The sequence below is a fragment of the Ranitomeya variabilis genome, chromosome 2 (assembly GCF_051348905.1).
Source record: "Ranitomeya variabilis isolate aRanVar5 chromosome 2, aRanVar5.hap1, whole genome shotgun sequence".
Lineage (NCBI taxonomy): Eukaryota > Metazoa > Chordata > Amphibia > Anura > Dendrobatidae > Ranitomeya > Ranitomeya variabilis.
Genome location: NC_135233.1, coordinates 106,350,363 through 106,377,478, shown reverse-complemented (window position 1 = coordinate 106,377,478; position 27,116 = coordinate 106,350,363). Strand labels below are relative to the sequence as shown.

The 27,116-nt window shown below is 47.1% G+C and overlaps 1 long non-coding RNA gene across 1 annotated transcript in view; it reads left to right on the top strand.

Annotated features, from left to right (window-relative positions):
* Positions 1 to 27,116, top strand: part of LOC143809149 (uncharacterized) — a 45,078-nt gene that overhangs the window by 3,948 nt on the left and 14,014 nt on the right. Inside the window, exon 2 of the long non-coding RNA XR_013222101.1 lies at positions 14,022 to 14,098. This is a non-coding gene — a long non-coding RNA (uncharacterized LOC143809149). The remainder of the gene's footprint in view (positions 1 to 14,021; positions 14,099 to 27,116) is intronic.

Genomic DNA, 27,116 nt, shown 5'->3' with positions numbered 1-27,116 from the left:
CACTCAAATCACCTTTCTTCCCCATACTGATGCTCGGTTTGAACTGCAGGAGATTGTCTTGACCATGTCTACATGCCTAAATGCACTGAGTTGCCGCCATGTGATTGGCTGATTAGAAATTAAGTGTTAACAAGAAGTTGGACAGGTGTACCTAATAAAGTGGCCGGTGAGTGTATATATATATATATATATATATATATATATATATATATATATATATATACACCGCTCAAAAAAATAAAGGGAACACTTAAACAACAGAATATAACTCCATGTAAATCAAACTTCTGTGAAATCAAACTGTCCACTTAGGAAGCAACACTGTTTGACAATCAGTTTCACATGCTGTTGTGCAAATGGAATAGACAACAGATGGAGATTATTGGCAATTATCAAGACACACTCAATAAAGGAGTGGTTCTGTAGGAGGGGACCACAGACCACATCTCAGTACCAATGCTTTCTGGCTGATGTTTTTGTCACTTTTGAATGTTGGTTGTGCTTTCATACTTGTAGTAGCATGAGACGGACTCTACAACCCACACAAGTGGCTCAGGTAGTGCAGCTCATCCAGGATGGCACATCAGTGCGAGCTGTGGCAAGAAGGTTTGCTGTGTCTGTTAGCGTAGTGTCTAGAGGCTGGATGCGCTACCAGGAGACAGGCCAGTACACCAAAAGACATGGAGGGGGCCATAGGAGGGCAACAACCCAGCAGCAGGACCGCTACATCAGCCTTTGTGCAAGGAGGAACAGGAGGAGCACTGCTAGAGCCCTGCAAAATGACCTCCAGCAGGCCACAAATGTGAATGTGTCTGCACAAATGGTTAGAAACCGACTCCACGAGGAAGGTCTGAGTGCCCGACGTCCACAGATGGGAGTTGTGCTCACAGCCCACACCGTGCTGGACGCTTGGCATTTGCACAGAACATCAGCAAATTTGCCACTGGTGCCCTGTACTCTTCACAGATGAAAGCAGGTTCACACTAAGCACATGTGACAGATGTGACAGAGTCTGGAGACGCCGTGGAGAGTGATCTGCTACCTGCAACATCCTTCAGCATGACCGGTTTGGCAGTGGGTCAGTAATGGTGTAGGGTGGCATTTCTTTGGAGGGCCGCACAGCCCTCCATGTGCTTGCCAGAGGTAGCCTGACTGCCATTAGGTACCGAGATGAGATCCTCAGACCCCTTGTGAGACCATATGCTGGTGCGGTTGGCCCTGTGTTTCTCCTAATGCAGGACAATGCCAGATCTCATGTGGCTGGAGTGTGTCAGCAGTTTCTGCAAGATGAAGGCATTGAAGCTATGGACTGGCCCACCCGTTCCCCAGACCTGAATCCGGTTGAACACATCTGGGACATCATGTCTCTCATCATCCACCAAAGTCACGTTGCACCACAGATTGTCCAGGAGTTGGCAGATGCTTTAGTCCAGGTCTGGGAGGAGATCCCTTAGGAGACCATCTGCCACCTCATCAGAAGCATGCCCAGGCGTTGTAGGGAGATCATACATGCACGTGGAGGCCACACACACTACTGAGCATCATTTCCTTGTCTTGAGGCATTTCCACTGAAGTTGGATCAGCCCGTAACTTCATTTTCCACTTTGATTCTGAGCATCATACCCAACTCCAGACCTCCGTGGGATATTAGTTGTGATTTACTTGGATCATTTTTAGGTTTTATTGTTCTCATCACATTCCACTATGTAATGAATAAAGATTTACAACTGGAATATTTCATTCAGTGATATCTAGGATGTGGGATTTTAGTGTTCCCTTTATTTTTTTGAGCAGAGTATATATGTGTGTGTATATATACAAATATGTATATATATATATATATATATATATATATATATATATATATATATATATATATACACAGCTCTGGCAAAAATTAAGAGACCACCACATCAAAACCCTGTCATGGGCAGCCCAATCTCCAGGCCTGAACTCCATTGAAAACTTCTGGAATAAAATCAAGAGGATGATAGATAGTCACAAGCCATCAAACAAAGAAGAACTGCTTAAATTTTTGCGCCAGAAGCAGTGTAAAAGACTGCTGGAAAGTATGCCAAGACACATGAAACCTGTGATTAAAAATCATGGTTATTCCACAAAATAGTGATTTCTGAACTCTTCCTGAATTAAAACATTAGTATTGTTGTTTCTAAACGATTACGAACTCGTTTTATTGCATTATTTGAGGTCTGAAAGCACTGTTTTTTTTTTTATTTTGACCATTTTTCTTTGTCAGAAAAAAAATACAAAATGTATTGCTTGGAAATTCGGAGACATGTTGTCAGAAGTTTATAGAATAAAGGAACAATTTACATTTTACTCAAAAACATACTTATAAAGAGTAAAATCAGACAAACTGAACATTTTGCAGTGGTCTCTTAATTTTTGCCAGAGCTATATATATATATATATATATATATATATATATATATAGCACCCTTGAAGTTTAAGTAAATAACGTTGAATATCTCCTGAAAAAAAATGAGTCAAGTGAAACAGTTTATCTTGTACAGAGCACTGGCGTTAAATACAAAAAAGCGAATGATGAACAATAATTTAAAACAAAAAACAATGGGAGAGAAAAATAGAAAAATTTGAAGCCTGCTGTGACACTGGTATTGGCACTCTTTACATTAAATTAGTAAGGAAACACATTTGACTTGCCTGCGGTAAATCACAAATCAGAATCAACTGTGATTAATTGTCAGTGCCCATGTGACATGAATTAGCCAATGAACGGTGACTTCAGTGTTTTAAAAAGCCACATGGTATGCTCTGTTCCTTTGTCACAATGTTGAAGACAAAGAAGCTGTCTGAGGACAAAAATACAAGACTTCCAATGGGTATAAGGCCATCTCCGAAGACCTTGGTATCCCAGTTTCAACAGTCCGCAAGAAGTTTGCCAAGCATGGTACCATCAAGAACTTCCCTGGATGTGGGGGTTAGAGGAAAATTGACAAGATATGTCTTCGAAGGTTGGTATGAATGGTAGAAAAAACACCATGTCAAACATCCAACAACCTGAAGGCCTATCTGGAACAGTCTGGGGTCATGGTTTCAACACATACTATTGACCGGACACTAAACCAAGCAGAGCTTTATGGTCGAAGGCCAAGGTAGAAACCATTGCTGCAGAAAAGACATAAAAAGGAATGACTGATCTTTGCCAAAGAGTACCTTGACAAACCACAAACTTTCCGGCAAAATGTTCTGTGGACAGAGGAAACAAAAATAGAGCTTATTGGCAATACAAAGCAACAGTTTTACAGACGGTGCAATGATGCTTATAAGAAAAAGACACTTTGCTGCGTCTGGTACTGAAGGCCTTGACCGTATCACAGGATTAATGAAATCAGAGAATTATCGAGAGATTTTAAAGCGAAATGTCTTACCCAGTGTACGAAAACTTGGTTTGAGTCGAAGATCATGGGTCCTCCAGCAAGACAGTGATCCAAAGCACACATTCAAAAGTACACAGGAATGGTTGAGAAAGATAAAATGTATTGTTTTTAAATGGCCAGCAATGAGTCCTTACCTCAGTCCCACTGAAAATCTTTGGGTTGAGCTGAAATCTGCCATTGGGAAAAAGAACCCTGCAAACATCCAAGAGGTTGAACAAACTGTAAAGGAAGAGTGGGAGAAAATACCAGCTGAGAAGTGCAAGAAGCTTATTGGTGGCTACAAGAAACATTTGGAAGGTGTCATCAATGCCAGAGGGTGTGCAACCAAGTATTAATTATGGATGCCTTTATTGTTGCACATGGTGTTTATTCTGTCTTTTTTCTTTGAAATTGCAACATGTAAGTTGAAAAGCAATGTTTATTGTTGTATTACTTTTGACTACTAATTAAAAAATCCTGATAATAATAATTTGTAGCAAATCCACAGCAGCAATTTTGCACAAAATTTTGATGATTTACATGCAAATTTTCCTGTGGAAATGCTGCAGGATTACTGCAGATTTCGCATTTAGCAATGAAATTTGAACTGCATAAAGAGAAAAGCCACAAGTGTCAAATTCGCGACATAGTCCAATTTATGCTGCAGATTTTCTCCATAGCATGTGGGTGAAATTTCATTAAATCTCACCCACAATCCTGGTGCTGTAATATGCAGTTGTTTTTGGTCTGAAAAATTGAAACCAAGAACTAGCTGCATACCCGACCTATGAACAAACCCTTAATGTAAAGCCAAATGATGCATGCCTTGAAGTAAATAAAACAAAATAAAATAAATAATTAAAAAATTACTGCAAACTCAGATCATTTTATGCATTGTCGTGTCCTTTGTAATTTCTGTCTCAGTTTTTCGGTTTTGCTCTGTAACTGAAGTCACAACTTTCTGCCGGATCCATTGTACCATACATAAAAACTGGACTTAAGAGACCAAAATGCTTTACGATGCGGTCCGTTGAGGTTCTATTGTGGTGTTTATTATTTTGACAGCAAGAAGATGTCATTATGCTGCTTATTCCTGCTGCCAAATGTGATGACGGTGGTTCTGAACTGAGCTTCTGGCAGTAGTGTGTACAGAAACTAATCCAGTCCTTTTGATTGATTCCAGAAAAAAAAGCAAAAAATAGAAAGTAAAAAAAATTACTTGTTCCGGATCTATCCATAAATATATATTGTTTTGCCTAGCTATCAGTCACTGTGCTTTAGAATTGATTTTACAATAACACAAGACTGATACCTACAAAGCATCCCCATTAGAGACAACACAAAGTCTTGCAGATCTGAAATGGGTTAAAGCAAACAGGAGTCAGCATGTTAGATCATATACAAACATGCAAGGCCGATATCTTTTGGCAGACTCTGGCTTCCACACCTGTGCATAACAGATGGCTACTCCATGCTATTGTTTGGTGCAAACAAAGTACAAAGTTCTTTATCCAAGAGATGAATATCTTCAAGTAGACCTTGAATATTAAGTACATGGTGTACAAGCCCTTATGCAAAATTATTTAAATATATAAGAATTCTCTCTAGAGATGAGTGTATCCACACAATATCAAGTATCAGTATTTTTCTCTTGTACCAAAATAGTTCTGTATCCTTCAAATAATAAGGATCCATATCCTCCATTTTCTTATTACTAGGGTTGAGCGACTTTCATTTTTTAAAGATCGAGTCGGGTTTTGTGAAACCCGACTTTGTCCAGAGTCGAGTCGAGTGCAGTCGGCCGATTATCGCTAAAAGTCGGGGATCGACCGAAACACGAAACCCAATGCAAGTCAATGGGGAAGCATAGTCGGCAGTTAGTGGTGGCCAGGAAAACACCTACAGTGCCCATTTTAATGCCAAAAACATCCATTCTTGTTTCTGAAGCTTGTCAATCTTAATTAACTTTATAATAATAGTTGTTCATTGGAACTTGGGGGTCATTTGGCAAAAGTTGTGGGGGGTAGGGCTGGTTCAAGGTTTTAGTGGGCCCAGGAATCGTGGACTACTTCACGGCGGTGGAGCAGGGAGAGGTAAGTATTTCAACGTTGCAAGTGCTGTGATCCTGAGCAAGCAGGGGGGCCCACTCGTTCGCATTGGCACTGGCACAGGGCCCCTCAAAGTACAGCGGTGTGTTTGCATGGCGGGGGCGCCTCCCACCAGCAGCGACACTTTTGCGTACTCTGAGGGGCCCTGTGCCAGTGACGTCGCCAACGAGTATGCCCCCCCCACCTGATGAAGGAACCTGCACTTTCATCTGCACCTTCCTCTTTGTCCCTGTGTAAGGTGGTATAACATGCGGGAAGGGGAACCTTACTTTCAGCAGGGTCAGATTCTGGCTGTGTAGAGTGCAAGGGGAATGTAGTGGTCTAGGTCAATGTACCAGCAGACTCATCTAGCAGTGGCTGGGCAATGGGCAGGATGAGGAGGAAACAGATATAGGGCCAAATAATAAAGTAGGCTAAATGCAGTTCAAAATTGGTAACAGGACTAAACAGGCGGCATTGCTTTGTTCAGTGGAGTAGCAAACCCAGGAGCAGCAGACACTGTTTTAAGTGCCCAAACACACTAATAGGCCAAATGCAGTTTAATATCTGATACTTTAGGCCAAAAGCCTAAAGACTGAAGCTCAGCTTTATACAGTGGAGGACAACACCAGGGAGGGGCAGACACCGTTAGTAGGCCCTAACCACCAGGTTTTTAAAAAACAGCACTTAATGAGAGCCAGAAGGTTGAAGCTCAGCTTTATACAGTGGAGGACAAACACCAGGGAGGGGCAGACACCGTTAGTAGGCTGTAACCACCAAGTTTTTTAAAAAACAGCACTTAATGAGAGCCAGAAGGTTGAAGCTCAGCTTTATACAGTGGAGGTCAACACCAGGGAGGGGCAGACACCGTTAGTAGGCCGTAACCAAAGTTGAAGGCCAAATGCAGTTTAATATCTGATACTATAGGCCGAAAGCCAGAAGGTTGAAGCTCAGCTTTATTCAGTTGAGGACAAACACCAGGGAGCGGCAGACACCGTTAGTAGGCCCTAACCACCAAGTTTTAAAAAAACAGCACTTAATGAGAGCCAGAAGGTTGAAGCTCAGATTTAGACAGTGGAGGACAATTTGAATTAGGGACTGCAGACAGACTTAGTAGGCTGTCCCCTGTGGACCATGCATCCACCACATTAACCCATTGCGCCGTAATGGACACGTAATCTTCCGTGGCCATGCCTACAGGTCCATGCGTCTGTTGTCAGGTGCACCTTTGTACTCACAGATTGCCAGAGTGCATGGACAATGCGGTCTTTTACATGCTGGTGGAGGGTTGGGATGGCTTTTCTCGCAAAAGAAGTGTCGACTGGTTAGCTTGTAGCGTGGTACAGCGTAGTCCATCATGGCCTTATTAATAGTAAATAAGATATGTAACTAGGCTCTATGAACTTTTAAATAGGTTCCAGGGGTACACGGGCAGCAGTGGTGTGGTCAGTGGAGGAGTATTGCAAGAAGGGACCGCAGACAGGCTAACGAAGGCCTAAAATAACAAACAATAGGCTCATGGCAGTTTTAAATCGGTTACATGGATACACAGGCAGGCACTCGAGGCAGCATTGTGGTCAGTGGAGGAGTATTGCAAGTAGGGACCGCAGACGGGCTAACAAAGGCCTAAAATAACAAACAATAGGCTCATGGCAGTTTTAAATCGGTTACATGGATACACAGGCAGGCACTCCAGGCAGCATTGTGGTCAGTGGAGGAGTATTGCAAGTAGGGACCGCAGACAGGCTATCAAAGGCCTAAAATAACAAACAATAGGCTCATGGCAGTTTTAAATCGGTTACATGGATACACAGGCAGGCACTCCAGGCAGCATTGTGGTCAGTGGAGGAGTATTGCAAGTAGGGACCGCAGACAGGCTATCAAAGGCCTAAAATAACAAACAATAGGCTCATGGCAGTTTTAAATCAGTTACATGGATACACAGGCAGCATTGTGGTCAGTGGAGGAGTATTGCAAGGAGTGTCTGACACAGTTAGTACTCCCAAAAAATAAATAGATGTTAATGTCTCGCAAAACAACAATAAATTAAAAAAGGGTGGCATGCTTAGGTACAGGGGTGGGCTCATCTGCAGAGTTTATGACAAAGTAATTTGGCAGTAAATTACTATTTACTGGTGTCAATATAGGACACTGACCCAGACTACTTTAACTAGCATCATAGATGTCAACAAATTGGTATTGTTTGTCAGGGCCAGGCATTGAATGATGTCAGCGCATAGACTAAACATTGGTGGAGCTGTGCGAGATAATTTTGAACGTGGTAGAGCACAGTTTGAGCTGGGGGGGGGAACTCTCTTGTGGCCGGCGGTACCGCCCCAGGGCCCCTCATGTTACAACGGTGTGTCTGACGTTGGGTGCGCACCACCACCGCCAGAGACACTACATTGTACTATGAGGGACCCAGTGGCAGTGCCGTTGACCAAAAGCGGGCACACCCACCTCTTCAGACAAACAGCACTGTAACGGGTGCTTGCGCCAAGTGGCGAGACCACGGCCCCGTGGGGGGAGTTTTCCCATTGGGGAAGGTGTAAACATGTCGTATGCTGGACAAACAGCTGCTGCAAATTAAGAGATTGGAACACTCAGTAAGACCAGTCCACAAGCAAGCAATTTTTATAGGAAAGCTAGGTGTCAGCCGAGAAAGGTGGGGCAAAATAATTTGAAATCCAGGAGTGGTTCATTTTAATGAAGGTGAGATCATCCACATTTTGGGTAGCCAGACGAGTCCTTTTTTTGGTTAATATTGAACCAGCAGCACTGAATACTCTTTCTGATAGCACACTAGCTGCTGGGCAAGCAAGCTCCTGCAATGCATATTCTGCCAATTCAGGCCAGGTGTCTAATTTGGATGCCCAGTAATCAAATGGGAATGACGGTTGAGGGAGAACATCGATAAGGGATGAAAAATAGTTAGTAACCATACTGGACAAATGTTGTCTCCTGTCACTTTGAATAGATGCTGCAGTACCTGTCCTGTCTGCGGTCATTGCGAAATCACTCCACAACATGGTCAGAAAACCCCTCTGTCCAACGCCACTTCTGATCTGTGCACCTCTAACACCTCTGCCATGTAGCCCCCTGCAGCTTGTGTGAGAACCATCACCGGCGCTGTGTGCTGGGAATGCCTGAACGATCTACAAGAGTAGCTTGTTTGGTTGCTAATATTTGTTCGAGGTTCTCATGTGGCATAATATTTTGCAATTTGCCTTTATAGCGAGGGTCAAGGATGCAGGCCAACCAGTAATCATCATCGCTCATCATTTTAATAATGTGTGTGTCCCTTTTGAGGATAAGTAAGGCATAATCCGCCATGTGGGCCAAAGTTCCAGTTTTCAAATCTGCGGTTGTGCTGGTTGGAGGGACAGTTACAGGCAAATCTACGTCACTTGTCTCCCTTAAAAAAACAGAACCCAGCCTTGCAATGCCACTAATTTCTGTTGGCCCAGGAGAAGCTTCCTCATTCAAAAAGTACTCATCCCCATCATCCTCCTCGTCCTCCTCCTCCTCTTCGCCCGCTACCGCGTCCTCTACACGGCCCTGACCAGACAATGGCTGACTGTCATCAAGGCTTTCCTCTTCCTCGGCTGCAGACGCCTGCTCCTTTATGTGCTTCAAACTTTGCATCAGCAGACGCATTAGGGGGATGCTCATGCTTATTATGGCGTTGTCTGCACTAACCAGCCATGTGCATTCCTCAAAACACTGAAGGACTTGACACAGGTCTTGTAGCTTCGACCACTGCACATCTGACAACTCCATGTCTGCCATCCAACTGCCTGCCCGTGTATGTGTATCCTCCCACAAAAACATAACAGCACGCCTCTGTTCGCACAGTCTCTGAAGCATGTGCAGTGTGGAGTTCCACCTTGTTGCAACGTCGATGATTAGGCGATGCTGGGGAAGGTTCAAAGACCGCTGATAGTTCTGCATACGGCTGGAGTGTACGGGCGAACGGCGGATATGCGAGCAAAGTCTGCGCACTTTGAGGAGCAGGTCGGGTAACCCCGGGTAACTTTTCAGGAAGCACTGCACCACCAGGTTTAAGGTGTGAGCCAGGCAAGGAATGTGTTTCAGTTGGGAAAGGGCTATGGCAGCCATGAAATTCCTTCCGTTATCACTCACTACCTTGCCTGCCTCAAGATGTACAGTGCACAGCCATGACTGAGTTTCATTCTGCAAGAACTCGGACAGAACTTCTGCGATGTGTCTATTGTCGCCCAAACACTTCATTGCCAATACAGCCTGCTGACGCTTGCCACTAGCTGTCCCATAATGGCACACCTGGTGTGCAACAGTGGCAGCTGCGGATGGAGTGGATGTGCGACTGCGGTCTGTGGACGAGCTCTCGCTTCTGCATGAGGAGGAGGAAGAGGAGGAGGGGGGGCGAACGCCTACAGCCAACTCTTTCCTTGACCGTGGGCTAGGCAGAACTGTCCCAATATTGCTGTCCCCTGTGGAGCCTGCATCCACCACATTCACCCAGTGTGCCGTGATGGACACGTAACATCCCTGGCCATGCCTACTGGTCCATGCATCTGTTGTCAGGTGCACCTTTGTAGTCACATACTTCCTGAGTGCATGGACGATGCGGTCTTTAACATGCTGTTGGAGGGCTGGGATGGCTTTTCTAGAAAAGAAGTGCCGACTGGGTAGCTTGTAGCGTGGTACAGCGTAGTCCATCAGCGCTTTGAAAGCTTCGCTTTCAACTAACCGGTAGGGCATCATCTCTAATGAGATTAGCAATGTGGGCGTTCAAACCCTGTGTACGCGGATGCGAGGATGAGTACTTCCTTTTCCTAACAAGAGTCTCATGTAGGGTGAGCTGGACTGGAGAGCTGGAGATCGTGGAACTAGCGGTGGTGCCGGTGGACATGGGTGAGTGAGAGAGGGTTGGAGATGGTATTCTTGCCGGTGCCCTACATGCAGTGTTTCCTACTACTAACCTGGTGATTCCCTGACTGCTTTGGCCTGGCGACGAAAGCTGCACAGATACTGCAGGTGGTGTTGTAAATGGTCGGCTTACAGGGAGGGAAGGGATGTAGCGTTGATGACTAGCTTCATTGGCCGAGGGTGCTGCAACCTTTAGGGACGTTTGGTAGTTAGTCCAGGCTTGCAAATGCATGGTGGATAAATGTCTATGCATGCAACTTGTATTTAGACTTTTAAGATTCTGACCTCTGCTTAAGGTAGTTGAACATTTTTGACAGATGACTTTGCACTGATCATTTGGATGTTGTTTAAAAAAATGCCAGACTGCACTCTTTCTACTATCGGATACCTTTTCAGGCATTGCAGACTGAGCTTCTTTAACCGGATGGCCACGCTGTCCTCCAACTGGATTTGGTTTTGCCACGCGTTTTTGGCCAGATACGGGCCCGGTAGATGGAACCTGTTGTGATGTTGATGCATGCTGCGGCTCCTCCTCCTCCGCTTCAGAACTACTGCCGCCTGCACCCTGTTCCCCCAATGGCTGCCAATCGGGGTCCACAACTGGGTCATCTATGACCTCCTCTTCTATGTTGTGTGCAACTTCGTCTGTGTCACCGTGTAAGCCGGTGGTATTGCGTTCGTGACGGAGCACCATAGTCTCCGCTGGTTTTGATTCTGCCTCAGTACACTGCGAGGGCAATGTTCTGGTCTGAGTCAAAGGAACAGCATAGTAATCTGGCTGTGGCTGTGCATCTGTGCACTCCATGTCCGATTCAACTTTTAATGGGCATGGCCTGTTAACTGTTTCACTGTGTAACCCAGGAACGGTATGTGTAAAGAGCTCCATGGAGTAACCTGTTGTGTCGACTGACGCATCCTTCACTGTTGTTTTTAGTGAAGGACACAAGGAAGCGACTTGTTCCTGACCGGGAGCACCCACTGAAGATGCACTGCTCTGACATTTGGCACTTTCCGAGGAGGAGGCGAAAGAGCTAGAGGCAGAGTCAGCAATGAAAGCCAATACTTGTTCCTCCTGCTCCGGCTTCCAAAGTGGTTTTCCTACTCCCAGAAAAGAGAGCGTTCGAGGCCTTGTGTAGCCAGACAACGAACCTGGCTCAACAACTCGAGACTTAGGTGCTGTACTGCTTTTACCACGACCACCTGATGCTCCACCACCACTACCATCATTACCAGCTGACAATGACCGCCCACGGCCACGACCTCTTCCACTAGACTTCCTCATTGTTTGCAAAACGTAACCAAAGTAACGCTATTTGTTACTGTAAAACAACTTAAAAGGTGAACTCAAACTTCTGTAGGATTTATATATACCTTTATAGGTGCCTGACACTGAAAGGAAAATCAGGCCCAATGTTACACACTAGGTTTTCTGTGCCCCAATAATTTGAGACAGATGGCACACGCAGGACCAGCACTCAAGTAGAAATGCCAATCTTAATCTCCCACTATTATTTTTGTTTTAAAAGGGAGAATTTACCCCCCCCCCCAAAAAATGGCCAAGTATTACACAGTGGTTTTCGGTGGCACACAATGAGAGACAGATGCCACACACAGCAATAGCACGGAGGCAGACTTGCCAATATTTATCTCCCACTAATTTTTTTTTTTGAAAAGGGAGAATGTACCCCCCCCCCCAAAAAAAATGGCCAAGTATTACACAGTGGTTTTCGGTGGCACACAATGAGAGACAGATGCCACACACAGGACTGGCACAGAGGCAGAGTTGCCAATATTTATCTCCCACTGATTATTTTTTTTTGAAAAGGGAGAATGTACCCACAAAAAAAAAAAATGGCCAAGTATTACACAGTGGTTTTCGGTGCCACACAATGAGAGACAGATGCCACACACAGGACTGGCACAGAGGCAGAGTTGCCAATATTTATCTCCCACTAATTATTTTTTTTTGAAAAGGGAGAATGTACCCACAAAAAAAAAAAATTGCCAAGTATTACACAGTGGTTTTTGGTGCCACACAATGAGAGACAGATGCCACACACAGGACTGGCACAGAGGCAGAGTTGCCAATATTTATCTCCCACTAATTATTTTTTTTGAAAAGGGAGAATGTACCCACAAAAAAAAAATGGCCAAGTATTACACAGTGGTTTTCGGTGCCACACAATGAGAGACAGATGCCACCCACAGCAATGGCACGGAGGCAGACTTGCCAATATTTATCTCCCACTTATTTTTTTTTTTTTTGAAAAGGGAGAATGTACCCACAAAAAAAAAAATGGCCAAGTATTACACAGTGGTTTTCGGTGGCACACAATGAGAGACAGATGCCACACACAGGACTGGCACAGAGGCAGATTTGCCAATATTTATCTCCCACTAATTATTTTTTTTTGAAAAGGGAGAATGTACCCACAAAAAAAAAAATGGCCAAGTATTACACAGTGGTTTTCGGTGCCACACAATGAGAGACAGATGCCACACACAGGACTGGCACAGAGGCAGAGTTGCCAATATTTATCTCCCACTAATTATTTTTTTTTGAAAAGGGAGAATGTACCCACAAAAAATAAAAATGGACAAGTATTACACAGTGGTTTTCGGTGGCACACAATGAGAGACAGATGCCACACACAGCAATGGCACGGAGGCAGACTTGCCAATATTTATCTCCCACTAATTTTTTTTTTTGAAAAGGAAGAATGTACCCCCCCCAAAAAAATGGCCAAGTATTACACAGTGGTTTTCGGTGGCACACAATGAGAGACAGATGCCACACACAGCAATGGCACGGAGGCAGACTTGCCAATATTTATCTCCCTGCAGCTATCTCAGAAAAGTATGGCAGGCAGCTATAAAAAGGACTGCTGCACACAAAAGTGTGGACAAACACACAAGATAGCTGTGCAGAAAGGAAGGAAAAACAGGATTTGTGCTTTGAAAAAAGCAGTTGGTTTGCACAGCGGCGTACACACAGGCACAGCAACGCAGCTATCAGGGTCAGGGAGCCTTCTAGTGCAGCCCAATGAGCTACAGCGCTGAGGAAAAAAAAATGTAGCTTCCACTGTCCCTGCAAACAAAAGGTGGTGTTGGACAGTGGAAATCGCTACAGCACAAGCGGTTTGTAGCTTTATGTACCCTGCCTATCACTATCCCTGCTTCTGAAGAAGCGGCAGCAACCTCTCCCTACGCTCAGATCAGCAGCAGTAAGATGGCGGTCGGCGTTCCGCCCCTTTATAGCCCCTGTGACGCCGCAGAAAGCAAGCCAATCACTGCAATGCCCTTCTCTAAGATGGTGGGGACTGAGATCTATGTCATCACGCTGCCCACACCCTGCGTCCACCTTCATTGGCTGAGAAATGGCGCTTTTAGCGTCATTGAAACGCGACTTTGGCGCGAAAGTCGCGTACCGCATGGCAGACCCCACACAGGGATCGGCTCGGTTTCATGAGACGCCGACTTTGCCAAAAGTCGGCGACTTATGAAAATGAACGATCCGTTTCGCTCAACCCTACTTATTACCTTAATGACCACTTTAGTGTTTTTTTATTTCACTGCTATTACTCACCTTTTGTGTTTTCATCTGTTTTTGCTGCCACCACAGTCCATCTCCTGCAGTTTATGGACGACCTGCCAACTTCTCCTGCATTTCATGGAGCCCGCCAGAGGTCACTAATCAATGTAAGTCTATGGGCCTCATTCTCGCTCTCATAAACTTGTGCAGCACCCCAGGTGACCGGTTGCTGCAGTGATGTTGCTTTTCCTTCTGGAAGGTAATGTCATGCTCAGAGGCAATGGAGTTCTCTTCACCAGGTAAGGCACACACATACAACATATTCTAAATCCAGGCCAGGAGGGGGAGCTCAGGACTCGGATTCAGGGGAGCTTCCCTAATCTACATGTATCTGGAGCGCCCCCAGACGCAGGGCCACGGGGTACTCGGTACCGGGCCTCTCTGTCTCGGTCCTGGGGTTGTCACGGTGGCTAGACCCGTGTTGTGAATTCCGTTCTCGGGCTCCCTCCTGTGGTCATGAGTGGTACTTTCTGAGTTCGGTTCATGGGCTCCCTCTGGTGGCTTTTAGTGTCGGTTGGTCTGTAGCTGGACTTCAGCTGCCTCGTTTCCTGCTAGGCCTGCTGCCTATTTAACTCCATCTGGACCTTTACTTGTTGCCTGCTGTTGTTGTATTCAGTACTGGTTCAGATCTCTCTGGGACTTCCCTTGTGACCTGTCTCCTCGTGGAGAAGCTAAGTTCATGCTAGTCCATTTTTGTTCATTGCTATTTGAAAATGTGTCTCAGTATGTTATGAGTTCAGTCCAGCTTGCTTATATGCTATTTGATTGCTAGCTGGAAGCTCTGGGGTGCGGAGTTGCGCCCCTCACATCGTGAGTCGGTGTGGGGGTCTTTTTGTATTCTCTGCATGGATACTTTTGTAGTATTTTATACTGACCGCACAGATTCCTTGCTATCTTCTGACTATTTATTTACTAGCGGGCCTCATTTGCTAAAACCTATTTTCATTTCTATGTTTGTGTTTTCCCATTAAACTCACCGTTATTATTTGTGGGGGGCTGCTTAAACTTTGGGGAAAATTTCTCTGAGGCAAGTGAGGCTTTGTTTCTCTCTAGGGGTAGCTAGTTTCTCAGGCTGTGAACGAGGCGTCTAGGCCGAGTTAGGAACGCTCCACGGCTGCCTATAGTGTTTGTTGATAGGATCAGAATTGCGGTCAGTAAAGTTCCCACATTCCCGGAGCTTGTCCTTATTTTTGGTTTACCCATCAGGTCAGTTCATGTGTTCCTTACCACCAGGATCATAACAGTACAGCAGGCCAGTAAAGTGTTAATGCATCGCAAAAGAGGGATAAGAGAAGCTCTGAGGTTTTTTTTTTCCTTTGCAGTGTGTTTAGCCTCTCCCCTCCCCTTAATCTCTGGGTGGTTCAGGACTCAGCCTCTCCCCTCCCCTTAATCTCTGGGTGGTTCAGGACTCAGCTGCAGATATGGACATTCAAGGTCTGTCTTCTTGTGTGGATCAGCTTGCTACAAGGATACAAAGCATTCAGGATTATGTAGTTCGCAGTCCTATGTCAGAACCTAAAATACCAATTCCTGAGCTGTTCTCTGGAGATAGATCTAAGTTTTTGAGTTAAAATTATTATTTCTTTGTTACGTGGTGACCCTCAAGATTGGGCATTCTCCTTGGCGCCAGGAGATCCTTCATTGCTAAATGTGGATGCGTTTTTTCTGGCGCTTGGATTGCTTTATGAGGAATCTAATCTAGTAGACCAGGCAGAAAAGATTTTGCTGGCTCTCTCTCAGGGTCAGGATGAAGCAGAGGTTTACTGTCAGAAGTTTAGGAAGTGGTCTGTGCTCACTCAATGGGAATGAGTGTGCCCTGGCAGAGATTTTCAGAAAGGGTCTTTCTGAAGCCCTTAAGGATGTTATGGTGGGGTTCCCCACGCCTGCGGGTCTGAATGAGTCAATGTCTTTGGCCATTCAAATTGATCGGCGTTTGCGGGAGCGCAAACCTGTGCACCATCTGGCGGTGTTTTCTGAACAGAAGCCTGATTCTATGCAATGTGACAGGATTCTGACCAGAATTGAACAGCAAAATCACAGACGTCAGAATGGGTTGTGCTTTTACTGTGGTGACTCCACTCATGTTATCTCTGATTGTTCTAAGCGCACAAAGAGGTTCGCTAAGTCTGTCACCATTGGTACTGTACAGCCTAAATTCATTTTGTCTGTTACTTTGATTTGCTCTCTGTCATCCTACTCTGTTATGGCTTTTGTGGATTCAGGCGCTGCCCTGAATTTGATGGATTTGTCATTTGCCAGGCGCTGTAGTTTTATCTTGGAGCCATTGCAATTCCCTATTCCACTAAAGGGAATTGATGCTACACCATTGGCCAAGAATAAGCCTCAGTACTGGACTCAAGTGACTATGTGCATGACTCCTGCACATCAGGAGGTTATTCGCTTTCTGGTGTTACATAATTTGCATGATGTTGTCGTGTTGGGTCTGCCATGGCTGCAGGTTCATAATCCAGTCCTGGATTGGAAAGCGATGTCTGTGTCAAGTTGGGGTTGTCAAGGGGTACATGGCGATGTTCCTTTGGTGTCAATTGCTTCTTCTACTCCTTCTGAAGTCCCTGAATTTTTGTCGGATTACCAGGATGTATTTGATGAGCCCAAATCCAGTGCCCTACCTCCTCATAGGGATTGTGATTGTGCCATAAATTTGATTCCTGGTAGTAAGTTCCCTAAGGGTCGACTTTTCAATTTATCTGTACCAGAACATACCGCTATGCGGAGCTATATAAAGGAGTCTTTGGAGAAAGGGCATATTCGTCCGTCCTCGTCACCTTTGGGTGCAGGGTTCTTTTTTGTGGCCAAGAAGGATGGTTCTCTGAGACCCTGTATAGATTATCGCCTTCTAAATAAAATCACTGTCAAATTTCAGTACCCTTTGCCTCTGCTGTCCGAACTGTTTGCTCGGATTAGGGGGGCTAGTTGGTTCACCAAGATAGATCTTCGAGGAGCTTATAATCTTGTGCATATAAAGCGGGGCGATGAATGGAAGACAGCATTTAATACGCCCGAAGGTCATTTTGAGTACTTTGTGATGCCTTTTGGGCTTTCTAATGCAACTTCCGTGTTTCAGTCCTTCATGCACGACATCTTCCGAGAGTATCTGGATAGATTCATGATTGTGTACCTGGATGATATTTTGGTCTTTTCTGATGATTGGGAGTCTCATGTGAAGCAGGTCAGGATGGTGTTTCAGGTCCTGCGTGCCAATGCCTTGTTTGTGAAGGGCTCTAAATGTCTGTTTGGAATCCAGAAGGTTTCCTTTTTGGGCTTTATTTTTTCCCCTTCTACTATCGAGATGGATCCAGTTAAAGTCCAGGCCATCTATGACTGGACTCAGCCTACATCGGTGAAGAGCCTTCAGAAGTTCTTAGGCTTTGCTAATTTTTACCGTCGCTTCATCACTAATTTTTCTAGTGTGGTTAAGCCTTTGACGGATTTGACTAGAAAGGGTGCTGATGTGACTAATTGGTCTTCTGCGGCCGTTGAGACCTTTCAGGAGCTGAAACGTCGGTTTTCTTCGGCTCCTGTCTTGCGTCAGCCTGATGTCTCTCTACACTTTCAGGTCGAGGTTGATGCTTCTGAGATTGGAGCAGGGGCTGTCTTGTCACAGAGAAGCTCTGATGGCTCGGTGATGAGACCATGTGCTTTCTTTTCTAGAAAGTTTTCGCCTGCCGAGCGGAATTATGATGTTGGTAATCGGGAGTTGTTGGCAATGAAGTGGGCATTCGAGGAGTGGCGACATTGGCTTGAGGGAGCCAAGCATCGCGTGGTGGTCTTGACGGATCACAAGAATTTGATTTATCTCGAGTCTGCCAAGCGGTTAAATCCTAGACAAGCTCGATGGTCGCTGTTTTTCTCCCGTTTTGATTTCGTGGTTTCATACCTTCCTGGCTCAAAAAATGTGAAGGCTGATGCCCTTTCTAGGAGTTTTGTACCTGACTCTCCGGGAGTTTCTGAGCCGGCTGGTATCCTCAGAGAGGGGGTGATCTTGTCCGCCATCTCCCCTGATTTGCGGCGGGTGCTGCAGGAGTTTCAGGCCGATAGACCTGACCGTTGTCCACCGGAGAGACTGTTTGTCCCAGATAGATGGACCAGTAGAGTTATTTCCGAGGTTCATTCTTCAGTGTTAGCGGGTCATCCTGGGATCTTTGGTACCAGGGATTTGGTGGCTAGGTCCTTTTGGTGGCCTTCTTTGTCGCGGGATGTGCGTTCCTTTGTGCAGTCCTGTGGGATTTGTGCTCGGGCCAAGCCTTGCTGTTCTCGTGCCAGAGGATTGCTTTTGCCTTTGCCTGTCCCGAAGAGGCCTTGGACGCATATTTCCATGGATTTTATTTCGGATCTTCCAGTCTCTCAGAGGATGTCTGTCATCTGGGTGGTTTGTGATCGTTTTTCTAAAATGGTCCATTTGGTGCCTTTGCCTGATTTGGTTCCGCTGTTTTTTCAGAATATGGTCCGTTTAATGGTATTCCGGAGAACATTGTGTCTGACAGAGGGTCCCAGTTTGTGTCCAGATTTTGGCGGTCGTTTTGTGCTAGGATGGGCATTGATTTGTCTTTTTCTTCGGCCTTCCATCCTCAGACGAATGGCCAAACCGAACGTACTAATCAGACCTTGGAAACTTATCTGAGATGTTTTGTTTCTGCTGATCAGGATGATTGGGTGACTTTTTTGCCATTGGCTGAGTTCGCCCTCAATAATCGGGCTAGTTCCGCTTCTTTGGTTTCGCCTTTTTTTTGTAATTCTGGTTTTCATCCTCATTTTTCCTCAGGTCAGGTTGAACCTTCTGACTGTCCTGGGGTGGATTCTGTGGTGGATAGGTTGCAGCAGATTTGGAACCACGTAGTGGACAATTTGACGTTGTCACAGGAGAAGGCTCAGCGCTTTGCTAATCGCCGTCGCTGTGTGGGTCCCCGACTTCGTGTGGGGGATTTGGTATGGTTGTCATCTCGTTATGTTCCGATGAAGGTTTCCTCTCCTAAGTTCAAACCTTGTTTCATCGGTCCTTATAAGATTTTAGAAATCCTCAATCCTGTGTCATTTCGTTTGGACCTCCCAGCATCTTTTGCCATTCATAATGTGTTCCATAGGTCATTGTTGCGGAGGTATGTGGTGCCTGTGGTTCCTTCTGTTGACCCTCCTGCTCCGGTGTTGGTCGAGAGAGAATTGGAGTATGTGGTGGAGAAGATCTTGGATTCTCGTATTTCAAGACGGAAGCTTCAGTACTTGGTTAAATGGAAGGGCTATGGTCAGGAGGATAATTCCTGGGTTGTTGCCTCTGATGTCCATGCTGCCGATTTGGTTCGTGCCTTTCATTTGGCTCGTCCGGATCGGCCTGGGGGCTCTGGTGAGGGTTCGGTGACCCCTCCTCAAGGGGGGGTACTGTTGTGAATTCCGTTCTCGGGCTCCCTCCTGTGGTCATGAGTGGTACTTTCTGAGTTCTGTTCATGGGCTCCCTCTGGTGGCTTTTAGTGTTACGGCTGGTCTGTAGCTGGACTTCAGCTGCCTCATTTCCTGCTAGGCCTGCTGCCTATTTAACTCCATCTGGACCTTTACTTGTTGCCTGCTGTCGTTGTATTCAGTACTTGTTCAGATCTCTCTGGGACTTCCCTTGTGACCTGTCTCCTCGTGGAGAAGCTAAGTTCACGCTAGTCCATTTTTGTTCATTGCTATTTGAAAATGTGTCTCAGTATGTTATGAGTTCAGTCCAGCTTGCTTATATGCTATTTGATTGCTAGCTGGAAGCTCTGGGGTGCGGAGTTGCGCCCCTCACATCGTGAGTTGGTGTGGGGGTCTTTTTGTATTCTCTGCGTGGATACTTTTGTAGTATTTTATACTGACCGCACAGATTCCTTGCTATCTTCTGACTATTTAGTTACTAGCGGGCCTCATTTGCTAAAACCTATTTTCATTTCTATGTTTGTGTTTTCCCCTTAAACTCACCGTTATTATTTGTGGGGGGCTGCTTACACTTTGGGGAAAATTTCTCTGAGGCAAGTGAGGCTTTGTTTCTCTCTAGGGGTAGCTAGTTTCTCAGGCTGTGAATGAGGCGTCTAGGCCGAGTTAGGAACGCTCCACGGCTGCCTATAGTGTTTGTTGATAGGATCAGAAATGCGGTCAGTAAAGTTCCCACATTCCCGGAGCTTGTCCTTATTTTTGGTTTACCCATCAGGTCAGTTCATGTGTTCCTTACCTCCAGGATCATAACAGACCCTGTCCGTGACCCTGCTATGGGGCGTCCAATGAAAGGTGTGATGGTGGTGCGTGGTGCAAGGCACGATGAATAACAAGGACACAGGGTTGCAGTCTCTTTACCTCTTTACTGAAGGCTTCAGGATCCGCAATCCAGAGTACTGCTAACAGGGCTGGCTGAGACCGGCCGGTCCGAAGGCACATCCAGAGTTCCCTTTGCAGGTGGAAATCAGTGCCTACCTTCTAGCGCCTGTGTGTTGTAGTACCTCCCTGCTGAGCACCACGGGATAGTCCTCACAACTGTTGTGTCTGTTTCTGATGTTCTTCTCTCACAACTCGTATCTGTTCTGATGTTCATCTCCGTCCCCCAGATGATATGGATAGGACGCACCCGTATGACGGGTATGCCTGGAGTTCTTCCGGGACCCTAGCGTCGCCCCTCTCCCACAATTGCCCCCTATGTCTGCTTAGGTGATTTAGGTGAGACAGCCAACCTAAAATTAACTGTCCTGCCGCTGTTTGAAGTATTGCTTGGAGCCTAATACTTCCTCGGCGTTCCGGCCACCGGCTACGCGCCTCAGTAGGATGTTGCCTCGATCTTACGGCACGACTCCTACTGGCTTTATCTCCTTTTTGCTGCGATCTCGTTTCTCACTTCTCCACAGTAAACCTCGCTTCTTTTCCTTTCTTAGGATGCCACCGCATTCGAGTGCAGGCGCGGCTCTGTAACGTTCTGTTCTGTTCGCTAGGCCACTGTCAGGATCTCACCCCTGACAGAGACCCCCCTGAATCTTCCCCCACAACACCCTCTGCCACAGGATGTTGCCTGGATCCAACCCAGTCAGCTTCTGACTAACTTCCTATCCAGCCCCCAGTTTTACCAGATTGTGAGGAGTGGCCTAATACATAGAACCCTTTGCTCCCCCTGGTGGCCAGAATGTGAAGTGTAAAGTGTGACTGTGATACCTGGTCAGGTGAACTCCTTAAGTGCCATCAGACGTACCATCACTCCCCTTAGCGGCGGAGCGTCAGTACTGCAACGACCAGGACTCTGGGGCGCTGCACTCCCCCCCGGTTAAATCCAGTACTCCCGGACTGTAAAGAAAACAACAATACATGTCAGCAAAAGACATAAAAGTTTTGAAATGCTATGAACAAGTAATTATAACAGTGCTTCCCTTTATGGGAGGTGAGGACTCTTGAACGTTACAAACAAAACATGGTTAAATATTTTAAATAACATACTATAAATAACTTCTATTACCCAGCCGGGTATTCTACTAAGTGCAGATTCTGAACAATAATGTAACTTTTCCTTTAAGGGCGTGTAAGCTGAACCCACTAAAGGCTTACTATAAAACTTCTAAAATATAAATTAACTTTTTCTTTATTTTTCTCTTCTAAGTGCAACATTTTCTTTTTACTCTCTGATTTTTCATATGCAGGACCGCCTGTCTATCTGTCCAGGCCTACTGCCTCTTTTCTTAATACAGGATCAATTAACCATCTCTCTATGGCTCTCAGGAGGACTCACTATCTAACCCCTACGGGTTTACTTTCCTGTCCTCATTCTCTAGTAACATTATTAAACCATTCTCTATAACTATCTAGCTAACTACATATTACTTCTAGGTAAAACATTATTACCATCTACTTTCTTTAAGGCAACATTATACTTTAAGTGCAACTAGTGAACGTTCCCTTTAAGAGGGAACCAAGTCTCTTTGAGGTAATGCAGACTCTCTCTATCTGCAAGTCCAGTTAAGGCAAGAGCTTCCATGCTGTACTCAGGAACAGTCTCTTCACAAAGCTCTCCTTCTTGTAAAACCAGTAAAGGGCACCTTTAAGAAGGTGCAAACTATTTACAATACAGTTTGTGAACCATTCACCGTCCATGATTCGGCAGTCTTTGTAACATTGTGGAACAAAAGCAAAAATGAAAACAAAAGCAAAAATAAAAAGCAATAGGGATCCCGAGTAAACGAAGGGATCCCTTTAAGAATAACCCTTGTCGGGTATTAGCAGCAAAAAGCAGGGAAACAAACAGTTAACTATTTACATACTCGTGGTTCCGAGGTTTATCTTTACAGGAGGTTACACTGCATCAGCTGGTGACGGACACTCTCCGGCCGGTAAGGCTGCAGTCCTCTGTCTTCAGCAGATGCAGGATCGGTATCATTGGTTGGTCTCCCAGGCGCAGTCAGATCACCCGGTGTCTGGATTCGAATGTCAGCTGTGGTTGCAAGTTCAGTAGCGGCAATAATACACACCGTGGCGACAGTAGTGGCGTTGGTCAAATCCGGATTAGTCGTAGTCGGGACAACAGGTGGCGCTACTGCCGGCTCGCATCGTTGGACGTCTCGAGCGCACCACCCCTGCGCACTCCGGTGGCGAGTGTTGGTCACCTGGTCCCCTTTACATGGTAGCTGATTGTCACATCTATTGCGGAACGGGGTTTTCACATTGTAGCTGGTAAAGAAGATTTCAGTAAGCAGTCCCGGTTCTTGTATAGAGCCCCAACCCCGCTTCGGGTGAAAGGCTAGTACAGTCCCCTGCCTTACCGAGTTCCTTTTGTTGTGTTCAGTCTTTGGTCTTTGTATTTTTGGTGGGTCATTTGGTTCTGTCTCTTTTTGGTTTTGCCATTGTAGAATTAAGCATTGCTTATACTGTTCCCAGGTGAGCGCAGCAATGCTGAGGCCCTCCTGCCTGGCCCCATCCGGCCCGATCCGTGGGGTGTCCCACTGGAAGATCACCCCCTCTGAGCTCATATCTAGTGGTTTCCCCATTGTTGTTGGTAACGGAGGCACCAGCTTCTCCATGGTGCCTGGGGTTAGCACTACCAGCTCAGCGGTGAAAACTCGGTTATTGTCGGGCTGGGGAGCGGTCACGGGAACAGGATCGGTCGGGGGAGCAGGATCGGTCGGGGGAGCAGGGACGCTTTCCATACCTGCGTCTGATGTGATTCCAACGATGTCGATCTGTTCCATTGACAAGGACACTGGAATCGGCTGCAGCCCGGACTGTGGTTCCTCCAATGCGACCCTCTCGCCCGGCTCCGACTTCCGTGGCTTCACAGCGGCTGGCTCCGCGTTCGGGATAGGCTGGCTCGGCTCCGCCACCTGTAGCTCCAAGAAGTCCGGATCCTCCAGCGGCGGTGGATTCGGGTCCGTCTCTGGTGGGCGAGGACAGGCCGGGATCACTTCGCCGTCGCTCTGGGACTCGCTGGTCACCATCCCTGCTCCGGGATCTTCGGTGGCACATGCACGTTGCCCCTCCATTTTCTGAGCTTCTTCTTCCTCTCGTTCCCGCCATTGCAAATCAGGGGGCGGTTCTCCTCTGCTTCTGGGCAGGTCGTCATCTCGCAACAGTAGTCGGAGGGGGCGGTCGCCACTTTTGGCGCTGTTTTGATAGTCTCCTCCCATGGCACGCCCTTCTTCTTCTGCGCTCCCCGTGGCGCTGCAATGGCGGCGGTTTTGGCGGGAACTTTTGGTGGCAAGTGGCAACCCACAGTCTTTGCAATAAATCACAGTTCAAGCACAATTCAGACACAGTTCCAAGGCACACATGACCTGATTCTTCAGGCTTAAGTAGATCCTGTTCATGATGCCAAGTTGGAGCGCCCCCAGACGCAGGGCCGCGGGGTACTCGGTACCGGGCCTCTCTGTCTCGGTCCTGGGGTTGTCACGGTGGCTAGACCTGGTCCGTGACACTGCTAAGGGGCGTCCAATGAAAGGTGTGATGGTGGTGCGTGGTGCAAGGCGCGATGAATAACGAGGACACAGGGTTTCAGTCTCTTTACCTCTTTACTGAAGGCTTCAGGATCCGCAATCCAGAGTACTGCTAACAGGGCTGGCTGAGACCGGCCGGTCCGAAGGCACATCCAGAGTTCCCTTTGCAGGTGGAAATCAGTGCCTACCTTCTAGCGCCTGTGTGTTGTAGTACCTCCCTGCTGAGCACCACGGGATAGTCCTCACAACTGTTGTGTCTGTTTCTGATGTTCTTCTCTCACAACTCGTATCTGTTCTGATGTTCTTCTCCATCCCCCAGATGATATGGATAGGACGCACCCGTATGACGGGTATGCCTGGAGTTCTTCCGGGACCCTAGCGTCGCCCCTCTCCCACAATTGCCCCCTATGTCTGCTTAGGTGATTTAGGTGAGACAGCCAACCTAAAATTAACTGTCCTGCCGCTGTTTGAAGTATTGCTTGGAGCCTAATACTTCCTCGGCGTTCCGGCCACCGGCTACGCGCCTCAGTAGGATGTTGCCTCGATCTTACGGCACGACTCCTACTGGCTTTATCTCCTTTCTGCTGCGATCTCGTTTCTCACTTCTCCACAGTAAACCTCGCTTCTTTTCCTTTCTTAGGATGCCACCGCATTCGAGTGCAGGCGCGGCTCTGTAACGTTCTGTTCTGTTCGCTAGGCCACTGTCAGGATCTCACCCCTGACAGAGACCCCCCTGAATCTTCCCCCACAACACCCTCTGCCACAGGATGTTGCCTGGATCCAACCCAGTCAGCTTCTGACTAACTTCCTATCCAGCCCCCAGTTTTACCAGATTGTGAGGAGTGGCCTAATACATAGAACCCTTTGCTCCCCCTGGTGGCCAGAATGTGAAGTGTAAAGTGTGACTGTGATACCTGGTCAGGTGAACTCCTTAAGTGCCATCAGACGTACCATCACTCCCCTTAGCGGCGGAGCGTCAGTACTGCAACGACCAGGACTCTGGGGCGCTGCATATCCTGACCTGGAGGAGGAGTTAGGCTAGTTGGAGAGAGACTGAAGTGGAAGGACGTCTGGAGCAGACGTGAGAGGCCTGGCAGACACGAGGGAGCTGCAGCCTCTGAAAGGACAGAGGGGCCGTGCATGCACAAGGAAGTGATGCAGCCCCTGGAAAGAAAGAGAGTTGAATATAGATTGCTTGAGAGGAGCTTGTCTGGGAACATCAGCTTAGGTGGAGCTGGTAAGAAAGGAGTGCAGCTGAGCAGACGTGGGAGTCTGCAGCTCCTGGCAGAAAGTGGAAGAGAGTGGTGAGAACAGACAGTGGGTCGTGCAGCAGAAGTGTGAGCTGCAGCTCCAGGAGAGGAAGAAAACCCGAGGCATTGAATGTATTGAGTATCAGCAGGGACCTCACAAAACAGCGCAAGGAGGAAAGGCTCACGGACCTCTACTGGAACAAGGGAACCCTCTATTGCCTCTGAGCCGGCCAGACCACCATCATCCGTGCCTGGTACCCTGGACTTTGGCCTGCCAGCTGCAGTAAACCAGGTAAAGACTTATAGCTAGTGTTGAGCGATACCGTCCGATACTTGAAAGTATCAGTATCGGAAAGTATCGGCCGATACCGGCAAAGTATCGGATCTAATCCGATACCGATACCCGATACCAATACAAGTCAATGGGACTCAAGTATCGGACGGTATTCCTGATGGTTCCCAGGGTCTGAAGGAGAGGAAACTCTCCTTCAGGCCCTGGGATCCATATTAATGTGTATTCTGAATGCAGAAATAGGCATCAGGACCTGAAATTACGTCACGGCTTGCTGTGATTGGTCGCGTCGCGGTCACATGGGCGGCACGCAACCAATCACAAGCCGTGACATAATTTTAAAAATGCGCGCGTTTCCTGCCTCCCGTGACGTCACGGCTTGTGATTGGTCGCGTCGCCCATGTGACCCCGACGCGACCAATCACAAGCCGGATCGTAATTTTAAAATCCTGAATGCCTAGAATTAGGCATTGAGGACCTGAAAATTACGTCACGGCTTGCTGTGATTGGTCGCATCGCGGCCACATGGGCGGCACGCGACCAATCAGAAGCCGTGACGTCGCGGAAGGAAGTAAAAGCGCGCATTTTAAGCAAAGAAGGCTCCCGGTTCCCTCGGTAAGGTCCAGGCTGCGTCAGAGAGGTGAGTATAGCAATATTTTTTATTTCAATTCTTTGTTTTACACATTAATGTTGTTTCGATACCGATACCCGATACCACAAAAGTATCGGATCTCGGTATCGGAATTCCGATACCCGCAAGTATCGGCCGATACCCGATACTTGCGGTATCGGAATGCTCAACACTACTTATAGCTTGTGTCCTCCATTTATTCGTCGGCATTCGCCACCTTACAACAGATCTTAGGACCCCTGGGGACCCCCCTTCACCTGTGGGAAATGTACCATCAGTGCTGCAATAACATCCTCAGAGGACCCCTTTAATGCACCATCGGTCCAACTACTGACCAAACTCCACAGGTGGCGTCACAACAAACTTTGAACATTTTCCCCATTAGTGTTGAGGCCCAGGGCCAGGGACTGGGTCGCAGCCACCGTGACATCCCCTTTGCGACCAGACCCGGTACCGAGTACCCCACTGCCCTGCGGGCGACTCATCTTTGGCGTCACAAACAGGATTTTGTGCAATGGCATCGCCGGGTACTGTGCACCATGGATTACAATGAACTGTGTTATACTGTGTGAGATTGAAATATGGCCACCATTGCTGCACCACAAGATGGACAGAGAACAGGAAAAGATGTGTTGCTATGGGTGGAGTTCAAGCACCGGCACGAAAGCTGAATCCACCCCATCAGAGACTCTAATGCAAAACAAAGATGTCCGTCACCAGGACCGGTCCGCCCCCAGAGGGAGCTGGTGGGAAAGTGTGTGAGGCACAGAAGGAGAAAGAAACATGTGGAACAGCATGAAACCTCAGACCTGCAACCTACCCTGGACTCGGAGCTCCACGCCGCAGAGATGGAGGAGCTGGCCCAGAACTGATGAAGACCCAGATGACAGCGGTGGCCGCCTGGAAAGATTCCCTGGCCCGGAGAATGAAGTCCGCCCAGCCGCCACGCCAACACTTACCAGCTGCGTCCCCAGCCCCAGCAGAACCTGCTCTGTCGACCTCGGTGGAGCCGGAGAGCGA